General features: G+C 42.0%; 1 long non-coding RNA gene across 2 annotated transcripts in view; it reads left to right on the forward strand.

The window, feature by feature from the left end:
* The window catches only part of LOC306981644, a 39,803-nt gene that overhangs the window by 5,755 nt on the left and 15,494 nt on the right, over window positions 1-18,554 (forward strand). For both annotated transcript variants that reach the window (XR_013794123.1, XR_013794124.1), the window contains one exon: window positions 2,752-2,931. This is a non-coding gene — a long non-coding RNA (uncharacterized lncRNA). The remainder of the gene's footprint in view (window positions 1-2,751; window positions 2,932-18,554) is intronic.

The raw sequence follows: 18,554 nt of genomic DNA on the forward strand, positions 1-18,554 counted from the left end.
AACAAACAGGACACAGAAGCGGCATATGGATAACTATTGTTTCAGTTATCCCTGTCACTTGAATTTAATGGCCCAACACAGCTGGCATGTTCGTTTTGGACATTTAGCCTTTTATTGTTTATTGTTGATCATTGTTAATGTCTTCATCTTCTTTGCAAATTACAGTGTACAGTATATTAATTAGCCGTGCATTGTCCTTAGGCATTGTACATGCCACTACAGGAAAACTACATTTAATAGCTAATCATTCATGTTTGGTTTTGATCTCTTTGCAGATATGAAACAAAAATGTGTATTTTCACAAATTAGATTTTTTTTGTGACAATGCAATGACACTGACATGCAGCTGGTAGCATGGTTAAAGAGGGTCTAAGTGCTGTTTAGGATAGAGGAGAAACTCACACTAGTAAAGAATTTGAGGAATCTGTGTGTTAAAGTTCACACTGTATCGCCATGTGCGGCTGGATCCGGCCAAATAAAAGACAGCTGTGTGCGACAGGAGAGTGGGCTGCTCTGGGCAAATGTGTGAGAAATGAGAGGACAGATGTACAAAGAGAGGATTTAGTCAATATGCAAAAACTCCGCAAAGGCTGGTGTAGAGCATCCTGAAAGTGTGGTGGGTTCAGCAGATAAAATAAGATCAAGAAAAGCATTGTGACCATGTCTAACACCTAGTATTTGGAAAGTGAGTGGGTGTAAGATTACAGTAAAAAAAATACAAACAAATTCATTTGTATTACTGCAACTTGCAAATTACATAGGCTACAATTCACCTTTTGCAAAACCCAATGTTCACAGAAAATATCTCTGGAGCTCCCTTAAACGCAACTGGCACCGTCGTGTAGACTTATCATGGTCTTGCACCACCGTTTAAGCTCTCTTCTTATGTTAGTCCAGTTCTGATTAAAAGTTCTGGCCAGTCTGGAGTCTGCCCACAGACAGCCCCTGTTGCTGGCTGTGGAGGAGAGAGAGGCTGCAGTGGCTTTGTCTCCCCCACACAGCTCGCTGTGACTCAGCGGGGTAACATAAAAGCGATGTCCTGTGTGCTATCCAGTGCAGTGATATTAACAAATCCACCTGCCACTGACATGTCAAGGCTCTGCTAAGAGCAACTAAATGCTTCCTGTGGCACTTAAAAAGTAAACGTGCCAGATATTCCAGAGGGAGAAACAGCTTTTTTTTTGACGATGTCCAACAACAACAGCTGGTGAAACTGTCGGCAAATGACAAGACGCTTGTAAACAGATATTGGCATTGTTGAAAGGCAAGAATTAGTTTCTATGGGAGGATATACTGTATGGGGTACAGTATGTCTGGTAGCAACGGTTGCTATGAGGTACGATTGGACAATGACCCCGTTTAGGGCGGGGGGTTTGTGAAAGGTCAATTATTTTTTGTTTAGATGTCTACTAACATGTTTTGAAATGCATTTGATTGAAGGATTAGTTCAGCCATTTTGGTGAGTTTTGAGAGTATTATTTCAAAAACTGCCACTCTTGTGGTTGTTCCCGGTCTGCGGTGGTCAGTATCTATTCAAAGGTGGTCTTTAAAAAGGCAGCAGTGGTAAATTGGCTACACGGGATGCACTCAGGGTGGCCTGCTTGGTCCAGTTCAACAGACAACCTACTGTAGCTCAAATTGCTGTGGAAGGCAATCCTGTTTTTGATGGGAAAGTGTCAGAATGCACAGAGCAGTGTGTTGCATTTGGAGCTTGTTAAGGTTAAGGCTTCACTGTCGCTGTAGGGAAGTTTCTCATCTGCATTTGACTTCAGTGCCTTGAGCTGTAGTTTCATAGTCAGCAGAAGAATAAGCCATTTGTGCATGTTTTAGGTCGGTGCTGATGGCTGTGAAGTGATACATGATGAGCATGATTTATTTTTGAGCAAGCAACTGAACTGAGCTTTGCACTTGTGTCCCTTTTCTTTATATCTTTATTTTTGACCCCAACCTCTCATTTGGAACAATCACGTCCCAGTTTCTCGCAGTAATTCCACTCCCTCTGCACATGTGTGGCAGTGCAGTGGCAGGTTAGATGTCAGCCTATAATTATATCCCAACTTCGAGGTTTATTAAGCAACGACAGGTCAGGACCACCCAGACACACTCACCTGCTTCAGCCCATTCCCTCTCACTCCTCAGACCACAACATTTTCTGCTTGAAAAAATGTTGGCTCGAGGACAGATTTCTTTCTTTTTTCATGTTTGGAAATGTATAAAAGTGTCTCCACCTTACACAAGCCCAAACACGTCATTATAATATATGTTGCCAAATTATTGTGATCGCAGTGTTAGGTGACACAGTGTCCATATCGCAAGAAACCACAATATTTTGCAAAATGACTGCTCCCTTCCATCTGACTGAAACTGAATGATGAACTGAAACATTATTCAGTTCCATTTTTAAGCCTCGTTTTTACTTTCCACACAGTTTTGTTGAAATGTACTGTGTTGAAACAGTTTAGTAAATAATATTGCAATATTTTTCACATCGTGCCGTCCTAGTTTGAACCTTCAAATGCTTTGTTCTTCAGCACGTCCTTGTCTTTTCTACTGTATGCTCTATATCTGAACCTCTCACACATCCGCTAAATAACTTCTGACAGCCAGTGCCACGCAGAGGAGCCGGACCAACAGATGATACCAATTTCTGCCTTGTTAATGTTATGCCTTTTCACTGGGTCTCTGTGTTTGCGATGACAGATGTGAAATGGTTCTCATATGTGATTTTTTCCCCCCTTCTTCTTCATGTAGACTTGGGAGAGGTCAGAGGGCACCGGGAGCCAACCCCTTGAGGCGGTCTGTGTGGAAACGCGCTGACAGGGGAGCTTTGTGGTGTGATAGACAAGCGGCAGGATGATGATGATGGTGCTGCTGAGGAGGATGATGACACCGCAGTGAGACAGGAGCTGGCTTTGCACAGATCGCTATCAGGTGAGTCTGCCGCGGCGCTTGTGGATTTAATCATTGTTCATTAATATTTGTACTTCGATGTAATTTCAGCTGTTTTAAAGCAGAACTAAGTAACTTGTTTACCTTAAGAAATCCTTTCCATAGTCCCTCGGGGGGTAATACAAGTGTTAAAGGGATGGTTGGAGGGTCTTTCATCTCCCCCTGGTGTCTCTGGCCAGAAAACCACAGTTGCAACTTGACTGCCACCGGGTTGGAGTCACCAATACACACTAATGGAATCACCAAGAAGAAGAAACAGCCTAACGGGCAAACTTACTCACTTTAACAGTATTTACAGCCAGTTTGAGTGAAAAAAAATGATCTCCATTGTGTAATTGGATGTACAATATCCCTCTCTCCCTTTGTCTTTTCTGTCAGCGTAGTATTTACTCTCACGGACAATTAATGAGTAAAAAAAACGTAAAACATGCTACGACACCTGCAGTGGCGCTTATGGCCTCTAGGGGCATGAGTTACTTAGTTCTGCTTTAAAGTCAGGCTCTTTTATCTTGAGGTTTCCAACTCGTCCACATGTTGTACTCCAAGCACCACCATGAGTGTGACAGAACAGCCTCAGCAGTACTTTGAGCACTTTTGTAATTCTTATTCATCTTGCCCCATTGTCATGTCTGAAACACAGTTAGAATACTTGATACCGAGCAAAGATTTCAGAGTTAAGTCAGAAAAAAAGCAGTCTCTAGTTTGGACTTATTGGTCTGGATTAACTACTAACTAGAGGTTTAATTACTCATAACCCACTGAGGTGGAAGTGTGAAGACTTTGGATTAGAATTGAAGAATGTGTTGGGCTGAGTTTGAGAGTTTGTACTTCAGTTTTCTCTCAAATGATCTCTCAAATGTTAATGCTCCTTTAATGCCCATTGGCTACATCCCAGTAAAGTGAATGTTTGTTCTTTCCATTCACAAAAGGTAGCAGTTGACAAATGTGAGTTTACATTTGATGAAAAGCGTTGGTGACTGTATTTTACAAATGACTGTAGCCAACACAAAGTGAGTCATGTTTCTGTAGCTTTGCATGTGAGCACACTGTAGCTGTCAGATACTATTGGCTCGATACATCCTTCATATAGTCTAAGCCTTGGTCTGCTGCTGCTGCTGCTGCTGCTGCTGCTGTATTGCTGAAGTTGTCAGGATTTTCCAGGCTCCCTCTTGTATGCTTTTTGTTTATTTTTGGCCATTTCCCTTTGCAGTTGGGGGAAAAGATAACTGTCCCCCTTGGAGCCGTTCATTCTGCTTCACGTCATTTAAAACGTATCACAATTCAGATGAGAAAAGCCCATTACGGACTCAAATAGACGTTATTGGCAGTGGGCCGGCACTGAGGCAGTGACCTCGACTGTGTTGTTTACAATCGTAGTAGTTTCTTCATATTGTACTTCCTTCACCTGCAGAAAGACACACATCAGAAAGAGACGTTGCCGACTGCATTGTGTCAAGCCATCATCGTCCACACGGGAAAACCTTCAGAAGAACATCAACAGGATGGTTCTTCATGTTTTAATTGTTCTGCCACTATCGCCCCATTACATCAAATAATACTAGAATTTGACACATTTGCTAGCACAACAAAATGCCATAAGCTAGATTTACGTCACATTAACCCGCTATTGATACGTTGATATTTAAAACTATGCGCGCAGGCTTTTATCAAGGGCTCAGGCTAAGCTCTGTTCTGCTTCTCACATCAACATGTACTGGGAAAACGATTATTCCACACCAATCATTCATCTATCCTCCCGCTGCACTTAAAAGCCCCTCCTTTAGTTACGGTGGTGTCCAGTCCAAGCAGGCCGACCTTCTCCTCTTTGGCTGCTCTCAGTGGAAGCGGAGCTAGCATCAGGTTACAGAAGGAGGCTAGAGCGGAGGCTATCTAACCTGCTGCAAGCTCCAGTGTTATTGCAGGTGTCCAGAGCGAGAACAGCTGTTAATCGGAACAAGGCCCGCTGCTGTCACACATGAGCGGCCACATACAAGCCACATAGGAGTCTATACGCTTAGCATTTCCAGGGCCATGGGGTTGAGTAGTGAAATGCTTTTTGGTGTGGTATGTAGGCTATGGGTTGCACAATTTGGGAAAATACTTGATTGAGATTTTTGTGATAAGCATCGCAATATTTTTTTTTTCTCAGTATAGCCTCTCCTCCTCTCCTCTATGGCCCCAAACGGGAGTGAAGTTTGAAGCGACCAAGCTCTTCCACGTTTTCCCTATTGTAATATGGTAACATATTTACACGATCCAAGTATTGTCACAGAAAATTAAACATGTTGATTTTCTAAGCGGATAAAAAGGGGAACTACTATATTGCAAGGCTTAGTGCTATATTGCAATATAGCCCCCCCCCCCTTTTTATCCGCTTAGAAAATCGACATGTTTAATTTTCTCTGTGACTATACTTAGATCGTGTAAAGGTAACCATGTTATTTCTAACTTCACTCCTGTTTTGGGCCATAGAGGAGAGGAGGAGAGGCTATATGCTATTGGCGTCTGTGCTCAGTTTATGTGACTGAGGGCACGCGCATATCACATGCATTTCTGAACATTTTTGTAGAAACTATAGGGCTAGTACATTTTACCCATGATAAATCACACAGAACAAACTGAACAAAACAAGTTACTTTGAGTTAATAAATAATTGCAGCCTTTGTGATTTTCTTATTGCAACCAAACCATTAGCAGTACGGTGGCGCAGCGGTTTGCGTTTTTTGCTTCATAGTGTCCCGGGTTTGATTGTCAGAGGGAGCGTTGGCGCAGTTGTGTACAGTTGCACTTAGCCCCCCCCCAGGGGAAACTAAAGCTACATATGTAGCTTACCACAACCGTGTGTGGAGTGAATGAAGAATGAAGCGCTTTGGGTGACTAGTGTCATGTGAAAAGCTATACAAATAAGCTTCCACTCAAACCTATTCAAATTGCAATTTGGTGGGGGTCTGATGGGCAGCCAGTCTACCCCAGAGCAGATTATTATAATTATTTACATTCAGTTTGTTAAATTGTGCAGCCCTGGTGTACAGTATTGCCACATGATTGTTGATGAAATTGCCATTACTTGATAATAAAAACATATATGATATATATAATAATATAATAATATTTTCAATGTGCATGTTTATGTGGATTTGTGAATAGCACAAGCCACATACTACATACTCACTTAATTTGATCCCCCGTTTAGGGGAAACGCATTCCCCAATTTCCAGTTTTTCAGGATGAAGGATTTGGCAAATATTTAGGAGGATCCGGCAAAAAAAAAGATCTGATATAATGGTGTTTAATGAGAGTGTTCTGGAAAATGTTTTGGTCTGTTCCCCGAATCCATCACATCAGACCAAAAGTGGTCCTGAAAAAACACATTTACAAATTAAGCACTGGTTTACAGTAATGATGTAATCCAAGATTTGAGTCCCGTGCCTCATGATATTCTCCTTAGAGGTATAATTGAATTAAACACTCTGGAATTATTATTTATTATATGAAGCAGGTTTGAGCTGACCTGAATTGTGCGCTTCCAGATATGACCATCATCATGTCGTGTGCTTCTAATGATCAGACTGACAAACCAACCCTATTCTGTTTCTCTAAACTGTGCCATACATCTCAACTCACATACAGTAGTATCTCATATTCTTCAGGGAGGAGACTGCGAAATCCATGGGCCAGGTCCAGTCGACTGAGGAACAGTTCAAAACACCAGGCTATCAGGAAGCTGACCGCCCTCCTTTCCCTCCCTGTGCTTCCACCCCTCACCCCCCTCTCCACACCAAGGACTTGAGAGAGTGAACATTCGATTCATATCAATGAATTAACAATAAAATCTTTGAATTTAATTGAATATCACTTTAAACTGCATAAATATTAACAATATTCAGCATTCATACTTTTTATACTTTTATTTATTCAGCCATGTTGGTTGTGAGTGTGTGTACCTGATCACTCCTGTCGCAAACATCTGCCTCTTATCTGTAGTGTCTGTGCCAGCTCTTTACTACACCGTACTGCCCACTTCTGTCGTCACTTGTCAAACGCGGCGTTAAAGGAATAAGTGGGCCGTAAATATGCACCGTCAGTCAAAAGACCAAAGCACAAGTAGCTGTGTTTTTGAGTGACGGGCTGAATTTTGTGAAATTTGAGACGCATTTCTGCTACAAATCTGCATCACCCTGAGCAGCATTAGATCAATAAAGCAGTACTGCTAAATTAATGTTCATTGAATCATGAAGTCTGCAGTTTATTTAGGTAGAACAATACTGCTGACCACTGGTGCTTGATTGTAAGATATTAATCCTAATCTAATTTCAATTGCAACACTTTCTGGTAGTCGTTCTAAACAACTTATACTTTAGTATAAGAACCAAAACATAAGACACTTTTGTCACTGTTGCCAACATTTTGCGGCTTCTTCAAGTTTCCTGATAAATACCTAAGCTCCAAAATACTTAATTTCAATGTTGCATATTGGTGGCTTTCACTCAACTTTCTTACAGCTAAGTTCTGTTTCAGGACAGAAAATGGTCAAGATTGTGGGTGTTCCCCCTTCAGCAGTTAAAAAGTGCTATTTATTTAACTTTTTTTTTTTTTCGCAAAGCACTTTAAATTGCACAGTAAGTAACCCTGGGTGGACCATTGGTGGGAGCACACGTTGTGGAGAGGCGAGCGCAGGGGGAGAAGTCCTCAAATGTGAAAATGACTGGAACTCCCAGGGTTTTCAAAACACAACTCAAGATTTCATTTCACATACCTGGACAGCTGAGGGCATGGAAACAACCCCTCCCTCACCACACAGACACATGGACAAGGAAACAGCTATGGCAACATGTTGCTCATGGGGAGAAATAATAATGTTAACTAAAATCCTTATTCAGCATAAGTCGGGGCGTAGACTGTAATCAAGTAACATGGGCATTTTCAATGTGAGGGCAGCAGCGCATAGAAACAAACTAAATAAATTACATTGGAAAAAAAAAGGCTAGATGAGATTTTTGGCTGTGTTAAAGTCCCTGTACCACTACTTAAAGGTGCATTGTACAACTTTTTATGTGAAAAAAAAAGTTGATATTTGTGTGTATTTGACCTTGTACTGACCCAGCGGCTGTATGAATGGTCAGCATGACACCTTTACCTTCCATCACGGTGGTCTCCAAAAAACTCCAGGATCAATTGTTTTGTAGGTTTTCTGGTGAGTGGGCCCGTCAGCAGTGAAAACCTACCAGAAACTCTCAAAGTAATTGACCCTGGAGTCACGGTGATGGAAAGTAAAGGCGTCATGCTTGACCACTCATACAACCACTGAGTCACTACAAGGTAAAATACGTAAGTAAGTCTTTTTTTTCCCGCATAAAAAGTTGAATAATGCACCTTTAAGCAGCAGAATGAAATTAGTTTTGTTCTTCAGTACACTGTAAAAGCAGGTATTTGCCAACAAAGATCTTGGTGTGCTGTGCATTTAAATACACCCAATTTTATGAGTCATTGTTTACAGCTTACATATAAACTTCACTGACGCCATCTTTCATTGGGAAAAGTGGGTGTCGCCGGTAGATACAACCATCATTAACACTTGAACAAAGGAAATTTGCAAATGGCAATCATTTAAATCCACATGTCACCACACAAGCTGTCTGATTTAGATGGCTATTGGTTCTGGTGTCTCTACCGGGTCTACAAAAGGTTGAGCATTTTGACGGATATGTTTGTTCAGACACTCCACCTGGCTCGGTTTTCTTGGGCTTACAGGTTTCAGGCTGTAGGTCCGACCTGTTGGCGCTGTCCGAGTCCCAGTTGTTTTATGAGTTTTTAAGCCGAGCAGATCACAGCAAGCATCTTCTATATGTTCCCAGGGAATGTTCTCATAGTGGCCTCAAAGTGTGTAAGTGCAGGCAGTGAATTGGGGGATAAAGAAAGCAAAACACAGTGCACAGGGGAGGCAGACTGTCCTCAGGGGCCAGGCTAAAGTTTGAGTCCCTAAAATTGAACCTCGGTCAGGGTTCAGAAGCACTCCAGGGAGGGGTGAGGGGGGGGCTCATGTGTCTATGTCTCTGTAAACATGTAGAGCCCTTCTGAGTGTACATGCTTCGAATTGAAACGTCGAATAGAAACAACAAATAAGATGGTTACCAAGTCATATTTTATAAACATGGCCTAATTTGACACTGAGGTGCAAAACAATAGCCAGTTGACAACCAGCTTACCCCAGGCAGAACATGGCCATTTAATAAAGCTATTATCGGGGTAAACAAAGCCGAGCCAATGGTAAGTTCAACTCTTCCATATAAATATTCTGGAATCGTATAAAAGCCCAGTAACAACAGTTGAAGCATTGAAGACAACTTTAAACCTTTCAAACTTTAATTTAATTTACAGCCCAGCAAGGACCCATTAGAATAATATTGAGCAGTTTTCTTTATGCCTTTCCAAATTAACATGCTCAACTTGCATCAAAACACAGTTACAGAAACATGAATAGAACCTTATGTGAAACCACTGAGTATCCCAGTCTAAAGAAGTGGGTTTAAAGGAAGAACTCCACGCAGATGTCCGGGAGTTGAACCCAGGACCGCTTGCTTTGAGGCGACAGCACTGCTTTGAGGCGACAGCACTGCTTTGCCACCGTGAGGCCAAATCGTTTCTCAAGGTCACGAGAGTGTCTCATACTACTGAAAACTGCAAAAGGTAATCTTGAAATAAGCAATTTTGTCCTTGATTTGGGTCTAATTACAAGAAATCTGTCCATGGGGCAAGATATTTACACTTAAATCAAGATTAAAAAAAAGATAATAACCACAGGGTAAAGTTAGATTTTTTTTTTGAGTGCAATGATTTCTTTTATATTAAAGACTATGTAACTTTTTATGTGAAAAAAGAAGACTTGATATTTGCATGTACTTGACCTTTTAATGACTCAGTGGCGTTATGGGTGCAGTGTGGCACCTTTGCTTTCCCTCACAGTGGCGCCACGCTGCACCCATAACGCCACTGAGTCATTAAAAGGGCAAATGCATGCAAATATTAAGATTTTTTCTTTTCACCTAAAAAGCTGCATAGGGTACTTTTAGCCGTAGTACCTAAATCATATTCAGTTTTATTAATATGTGAAAAGGTAGACTCTTTTCTCACTCATTTCTTTTGTTTATTTTACTCATTATTAACACACGTAAGCAGTTCACACATAATCACACCATCATGTGTGGAGACTGCCTGACTTCTATCTGACTCCTTTGATAGATGCCTTCTTGGTGTCCTCCATCTTGATCCGTTTTCACAGAAACACAATCTGGCTGCATTTGTCTCGTCTTGGCCCCGGTGCAGGATAAGTTCATCTCGGGCCTGATGTTGTCAAAAGGCCCCAGTGATCTGACAGGACGTCCCACTGCGTCCAATCGTTTCTTCACCCACTGTCTGTGCATATTAGACACAGGCCCGCGGCAGCTGTCTTGGAGGCACCATCCCGGTCATGGATGTGTGTGGAATCGATCCAGCATGGCAAATGAACGCTCCGTGGCCTGTTTGATGGAGTGTTTGCTCTGGTGTCTGATCCCGACATCGGACCTGAAGAAGGGGAACCGGCAGCAGTTGGGAATGTGGCGGGCTTTGATCACACCACTGTCAAACCTGGGCCAGTGTTAATGCTCGGTGTGTGGAGGGAAGCGTGGTCAGGCGAAATGGAGAAACAAATGGGCACAAATTGGTCCGAGCTAGACGTCTGTTTGAAAAGTGCAAATGTGCAGCCGGGTCACTTGTCAATCAAGGAGACTTCATCGAGGAGAGAAAGTGTGTTTTTACTCCTTAAGCTGAGGCACATGTTCAATCAGGGGTACTGTGGTTACTACCTCTTGTCACCCGTTATTTTGTGATTGTTAGCACTGGCAGATCCACGATGTGATCAGCTTACTTTGTTTACGTCTTTGTTTCATTTCTTTCCCATTGCTGCAAATGTCACAACAAGATTTTAGTTTTATTGTGCTTAGTATTAGCTTTGAGTTTTTGGCACAGCACCACAGCTGTCAGGGGACGCTTTTGATAAAGGCATCTTATGAACCACCGAACCATATTCAAATATTAAGTACTGAACTAGAAGACAAAATTGACCTCTACTGAAACAAAGTTCAGTGCAGTGGTCAAATGGGCACTATACGACACTTTCAAAAGAGGACATTTAAAGTAGAACTAAGCAACGCCACTGCAGGTGTCATAGCTTGTTGCGTTTTTTTTACTCATTAATTGTCTGAGAGAGTAAATACTACGCTGACAGAAAAGACAAAAGGAGAGAGGGATATCGTGCATCCAATTACACAATGGAGATATTTTTTTTTCACTCAAACTTGGCTGTAAATACTGTTTAAATGCTGCTAGACCACAGTAAGCTTTGCCCGTTAGCCTGTTAGCTTCTTCTTCATGATTCTATTAGTGTGTATTGGGGCCTCTGACCCGGTGCAGGGAAAGTTGCAATTGTGGTTTTCTGGCCAGAGACACCAGGGGGAGATGAAAGACCCCCCAATCATCCCATTAACACTTGTTTTACATCCAGAGGGACACATGGATACTGCTGTTACATGAAAACAAACTTAAAAAATAATATCTCCAAACTACAGATAAATATTCTAAAAACGTTTTATTTGCCTGGTTACATATTGAGTTTTCAGACAGAAGTCGATTTGAGTATAAATTGCAGATTTAAATCTACAGATGATGTTTATCAGACCAGTCTGACATTTCAACGACTTGTTCCGGATGAAGCCCTGATCTGCAGGAAGTAGAGCGCCTGCATTCTTCACAAGTATAAACAGAAATCCTCCGGCTCCTCGGCTACATGGCTGTTCGTCCCGAGGCAAACCTGCACTAATGCTTTGCACATGTTGCACCTAATGGCAACCGCAACACATGACGGAAATTATGTATGTTGCCCGTGAAATTTTCAACGTACAGCCCTACGCACTCAAGAGAGCTCATTTCGTACACGGCAACTCAAGGTGCTCCACAGTTATAAAACAATTGAAGAATACTATTCAAATCACTTTTTAAAATCATTCTTAATAAATAATAGTTCATCAATAATTGATGATTAATGACTTACATTAGAGGCAGGCAAAATACTTTCAGTGTCATATGCAGAGCTAAAAAAAAAAAAACATTTTTAGCCTGGATTTGAGCATTGTCAAAGTTGAGACAGGCCTTTCAGAAGATGAGGCCTGTCTCATCTTCTGAAAGGCAGATTTTGATGCACATAAAACTGATACACAGCCTCGCCGTGTTTAGCCCTGACTCTGGGACCAGCATAAGACCACTCCCTGAGGTTCTCAGAGACCAAGATGGTTCGTATGTCTCTAACAAGCCCTAATGGAATGTGGTTACTGCCAGGCTAAGACTACTGAGATAGCTGAATTAATAGGAGGTAAACATCATTGAAGAGATCTTGAGCTGGTTTGATTGAGTTGAGCACATTCAAATATTTTGTGAAAGACTGTTGTGGCGCGGAGGGAGCTGCGCAGGAGGGAGGAAGAGGAAGGAGGAGCTGATCAGTACGGGACACCATGCTCTGAAACAGGGACAAACCCAGGAGGCGCTGCACCGTTTCAGAGGATCAGAGTAGACTGAAGGCAGTCCTTAGTCAGTCGCAGCGGCTCAACGCGCAATTTTGTTGTGCAACTGTATAATGACAAATCAAGCACTTTCTTAAACATACAAGCTAGAGGTCTGTTTGAACTTGCACTAACAAAGCCCTGCTGCTCCTGCGGTCCATTTGACAATATTTGAAAATCTTTGTAACAATGAAAAATTCCTAGATGAAATTTGACTTTATTAAAACCAAAAAAAAGACACGTTTCATTATCGTTCAGTGTGTTATGAAGCATGCTGTCGTTGGCCTGTGTATTATAGCGAAGAGCATTGCCTGTGAAACCCTTAATCGAAGACAGCTGCTCCATTGTAAACACAATTAATAGCACTGATTGTGTGATGCTGCGGACAGCAAGCGCCGGTGCCCTGTGTTCTGACTGTGACATCATCGGTTTAAGGTTTCGAACTGTGGCTTTGACTCCCATGGGTTCTCCCACACACACACAAACACAGCAGGGTGACCTCTGTGCCACCTCTTGTCTCAGCTCCCGCGCTGTTATTGGTGCACTTATGACGTGCTGACAGATGTGGCATATTTGTGTTCCTTTCTGTCCAAATTGTTTTTCAAAGCTGGGGCGTTTGGTTATGACAAAAGTTTTGCCTTGACCTTAAAGCGGTAAGTTGAAAGTTGAATGATGGATGGTTGTGGCTTTGTGTGATGTGGCAGTGAAGGTGTATGATATTGCTCAGAAGGTATAGACGTAACATAAATATTCTGCAAGCAATCTGTTTTCCTTACTACTGTATAATTGTGTCACAGCAAGTTATGCAACATTTGCTCCATTTAGCTCACTTAGATTTTCTTACTTATTGGCTGAAGATAAATTCATTCCCACAGGTGTTTTGGACAGAGTGGTTGACATTCCTTTGAGCCCTGAGTGGGGCCAGCACAAAATCTTCAAATGTGTTCTCTCTTAGTGATGTTAGTTCTGTCTGCTTTCCTCCTTTTATCCGCAATCGTGCTTGTATTAATAATGATATAAGTGAGCTGTTGTTGTTGATGATTGATGATGGCAAATTGAGAATAATCCAGAATAACTGTGCAGTTTTTAATCATGTCTGTGCAGTTTTTAATCATGTCTGTTAGCACAAACATTTAATATTAGACAGAATTACATGCGGCTGTACTTATAATAATAGAAAAAAAATCCCTTGCTTTTCAGAGCATCATTCCAGAGGACTAAACTACATGTTTTGTGGGTTTTATAATAAGATCCAATAGAGACTGGATATTGTCCAGTTACTATCAACAATTCCAGTTTCTCAAAATCCTCACGACTCGAAACCACTTATGTGCATAGCAGCGTTAACCACTAGACTAGACCGGCTGGACATATTTTTCATCTTTTTCATCTTTTTCAACACTCTAGTCCAGTGGTTCTCAACCTTTTGGAGCCGCGACCCCCATTATAACAGTTAAAGGGGTTTGTGACCCCCCGCCCGGGTCACACTGTGAGAAATCGGAACATTAGCCTACATAATTCTTTAAAAACAAAGAAAAAAACAAATGGCTAAAATGTGGTAAAATACTCTGGTAAAATAGCACACACATGCGACAATAAAATATTATAATATACGCTAAAAAAAGTATGGATGTTTTATCTACATGATCTGGCGAACCCCCAAATTTGTCTCGCGACCCCCTTGGGGGTCCAGACCCCCAGGTTGAGAACCACTGCTCTAGTCTATAGACACGCCCCTTCACTGACGTCCAATGAGCAGCCTGTGCCAGCTTTCCTCAGCTGCACTGTTTTTGATTTTCCATTCCCAATCCCTTTATGGGCACACCGGCTGATGGCAGAAACAAGATCAGTCCAGGACACCCTGTCTCAAAACGAAACAAACACATGTGATAAATGGCCTGGTGTTCGTGGTCTCCAGTTGTTAAAATGTCTTTGGCTAAAGCATTGTTGTATTCACCTGTCGTTCTGCTGGCTTATATAGAGAGGAAACAGAAGAAATCACCAGAGGATTTGTGTAGGCTATGTACAGTAAATGGCGAGATTTGTATGTGATACCATGCCAAGATAAAAGAAGCACAACTGTTAAAAAACTATTTTATTTTTTTGTGCATGGGGTTTGTTGTTCATTACATAGACTTTCAGTAAATTTGCAGAGACAGGAGGCAAACTAACAACACTGAGGCAGAGTGGCAAGAGTGTGCATCCTGCAGCTTTGACCTCTTCACTCAGCACTTTTTATTCATTTTATTGTTATTTCTAGCTTCATTTGACCACTTTTAAATGTTTAGGATTTTTTTTTAGCAATAACACTACCCGTAGCCAATATTGTTGCCGCAGCTACCTTGAAAAAGTAATCTGATTTCTGATTACTTAGTTACTTTACTGATAACTCAATTTTGAAAGTAACTAAGTGAGATTACAAGTTCCTTTATTGGTCAGCAGCACCTCCACCACCTCAACATGCAATGGTGCAAGTTTTAGTCTATATGCTTTTCATTTTATTTCATAAGATCCGCGATCATGCGTTTATGCTTGCATCCAAACCATCATCGCTTACCTCTAAACTGAAGACCTGCAAAGTTACATCCCTCAAAAACACATGAAATCTGCATGGCTTTGTAAGAGGTTCTCGTACAGATGACCAGGCTGCGGTGAATGATAGATCCAGTGCACTTTTTCATATCTGGTGATGCCGCATTTATCATCTGCTACTAGTAGATAATGAGCCACTTTACACTTGGGTTGCACGATTTTGACGGACAGATATTGCGACTGGGATTTGCGATTTTTTTAGTTGATACATTTAAATGCATAAACTTCTAAAATGATGAGTGAAGGAAGCCATGTTACAGCGCCCTTTTCTTAAGGAGTTTGGCTCCCACTTTCCCCCGACATTCAGAGTGCCACATGATTAAAATAAGTCCGGGATGGAATCACAGCAACTATCTTTTAGAATCCGCTTCATGGAAACTCTGCCCTTTTATCTGTCGCGGTGCTGAAGCTGAGATCGCAAGGCTCCACCATTCTGAACGGTGAACATCAATCATTCAAATGCCAGAAAAAGCAGAAAAAAAAACTAAAACCTGAGTCTCTTGAGGTTAGGTTATTGCGGAGGTCAAAACGTTGATTGCAATTTGATATCAATAAACCTTGTTGATCTTTCATGAAATATCAAAGGTTTTCATACCTAGTGCAAGGCATTCAACTATTTCATGCTTTTCATCAGCAGAGAGATCCTTTTTCTTTCCCATATTGCTTGAAAATGATGATCTGCTTTATAATGTGGAACGTCCTTTTTCAGTAGTTTTTCCCTTAACTGGGCTTAACCCGAAAACTAATCCCTGGCGTCTGAGATTGATGTCAGTGATTCAAAGAGCCCTGAGACACAATAGCATCCCTGAGTTTCATTGAATATATATATATTTTTTCCTTTTATGACACTGAGGTACAATTTGCATACTCATTTGGAATGCCGTGTAAATCTGTTTTGTAAATGTGCTGCTACTCCTAGATGCACAAATGCATACGGTCTATACATGGCAGCAGTAAACAGTCTGCACCTACAGCAGCTTGACACCTGTTATCGGGACAGCAGGGCCTGTAAAATCCCCATCAGTCAGTGTGAAGGAGTATGCCGTGGCCTTGGTCAGCAAATGGAGCTCTCTGTAGTGCTTAATGGGCAGCACGCGGGATTACACGTCTCGCAGCACGCCGGCAGCGGAGCAAGATTAAATAAAAGAGCAACGTGTGATGATGGATTGAGGACGTCAGATAAGCATCTACACTAGAAGAAGAAACGCTCAGGCTAACATAAAGCACAGGCAGAGTTAGGGGAGGGGTGGGGGTGCATTCTCACTTTGTTCTGTGGGATGACAGTTGCGGCAGCGGCGGGATGGAGTGGCAGCAGCTGTTTGGCGGCGGGCTCTCGGGTTACAAGCGTTGGCAGGGCCCGTGTGGCGGGTTGGGCACAGGGGCACGTCCTGGAGGCAGAATAGTGTTTGTTCTCTGGGGGTGGGCACTGGGGCCCTCTGGTGTTCCTGGCACAGGAAAAGAGGCCCGAGCCGAAGGTGTGACACGGAGGGGTCCCAGGACAAGACATAACACACAGCTGTCCTGCTCTCACAGGACCCCTGGCGCCATTAATTACAGACATTCACCATGCACTCAATGGTACAAGGGCCAATTAATTTAGATCTGTGCAGCAGTGGGGATCTTTCCTTTGTACAGTATGTTAAGATCATTGCAGTCACTATTTCCACACATGGAAACTTGTGCTGTTTTGTTGATTAGCGAAAAGAAATGTGTGTGTTCCAAAGCAGCTTAAACAGGGCGTTGGAGGCTGTTGGACAATGGTCGGTTTTGTCCATGACTCTGTGTTGCAGTTTGAGTAAAGATGCAGACTTTTGAATCTGGGCTGTTGTTAATGCTTCTGTTTCATTGCAGCTGCTCCAGACTCACACTGCGGATGTGTTCTCTGGTGAGACATTTGTGTCCTCATTTTGTATTCTGGTGAATAGTCTTCAGTGCTACGAAATGTATGTAGGCCTGTCACGATAACACATTTTAAGTTTGATATATTGAGGTTGGAAAGTATTGCGATTAACTATATTTTTGACTGTAATGATACTAGGTAGATACTGTCAACTCTCAGGCATAAAAATGACTGTCAACCTTTGTACTAAAAGTGCATAATCATATCCTAAAATACCACACAAACATGAAATATAATGGAACTTAATTTGCTTCAATTGGCAAAGTCGTATGAAGAAAAAATAGGGGGGAATGCTAATGAATGTACAGACGATAAATATCGAGCCCAAAAATGTATCGTTTATCTGTTATTTATAGAACGGCATTTTTCGCCAATGAGTCTAAGAAATAAGTAGGTTCAGTAACTCTCCGTTGAGTTTCAGAAATATTGATTGTGGTTTTTAAGATTTTTTTCGGTCTGCTAGGACCCGGAAGCGGAAGTTGCGACGTCACACTTAACAAACATATTGTTTTCCCTCTTAACTGTTTTCAAACCTGACATATGTTGTCTGAAATTTCCAGACGGAAGGTATCACTCCTTCTATCACTTCTTATGACTTTTCTTATTTTATCATGCACTGAAAATTGATACTTGAGTAGAAAAAGGATACTTGAGTTGCCAAGTTTTCAATTGGTAATACCCAATCAATCACTGAATAGATACAGTATACACTCACAGAAAAAAATGTATCTTTATCAATCACTGCTCTTTTTTAGAATCTTCCTGAAGTGCTCCGTTTTTTTTTTTTTACTTGCTTGACACAAACTATCCTGGTCTCAGGCTAATGGCCTGATTATTTTTCATCACAATCCGGACTCATAAATGTCACAGACTGAAGATATAATTTCATATCATTTAAAACTAAAAACCATTACTGCATTTCATCTTGATCTGCTTTTTGCAGCTTGTTCCTCCGTCTCATATTTTCCCTAATTCGGACAGGCGGTCTGTTGAGTGCAATCTTAGTCGGTGGAGCTGGCCGTGTGGTTGCATGTGCGATGTTGCTTGGTCATATCTGGGGCCATGTCTGGTGTTGTCTTCCTCTCCTTGTCAGCAGAGCGGGCCGTTATGATGCGCGCTCTTACAGTAAGTGAAGGAGTGATGTTTCAGTAGATGGATAGCGTTTCCGAGGATTTATCGACCGGCCGTGGATCGTGACGCTGCATTGAGATACATTAGTGGGACGGAGAATTGACGGCCTGTCGGAGGTAAAGAGCCCAGGCAGAGAGTACAGGAGTTAAGACATCACCTAGAGCCTCACAGGGCAGACACGTGCGGGGCATCGATCCAGAGCACACGGCTCCCTCCACTCGCTGGCTTCCTGTGTTTTCATTGCGCTATCATTGAAACAGAGAAAACAAGCAATGTCAAGAGGATAGGCTTGTGATAGGTTTGGGGCTAATGCACTTGGTCTGGTGGGACAGAAATGCTCTAATGAAGGGATGGACACCAGCACGAAAGGCTGTAATGCAGAGTAGATA

The sequence above is a fragment of the Gobius niger genome, assembly GCF_951799975.1.
Source record: "Gobius niger genome assembly, chromosome: 2".
In the NCBI taxonomy this organism is placed as follows: domain Eukaryota; kingdom Metazoa; phylum Chordata; class Actinopteri; order Gobiiformes; family Gobiidae; genus Gobius; species Gobius niger.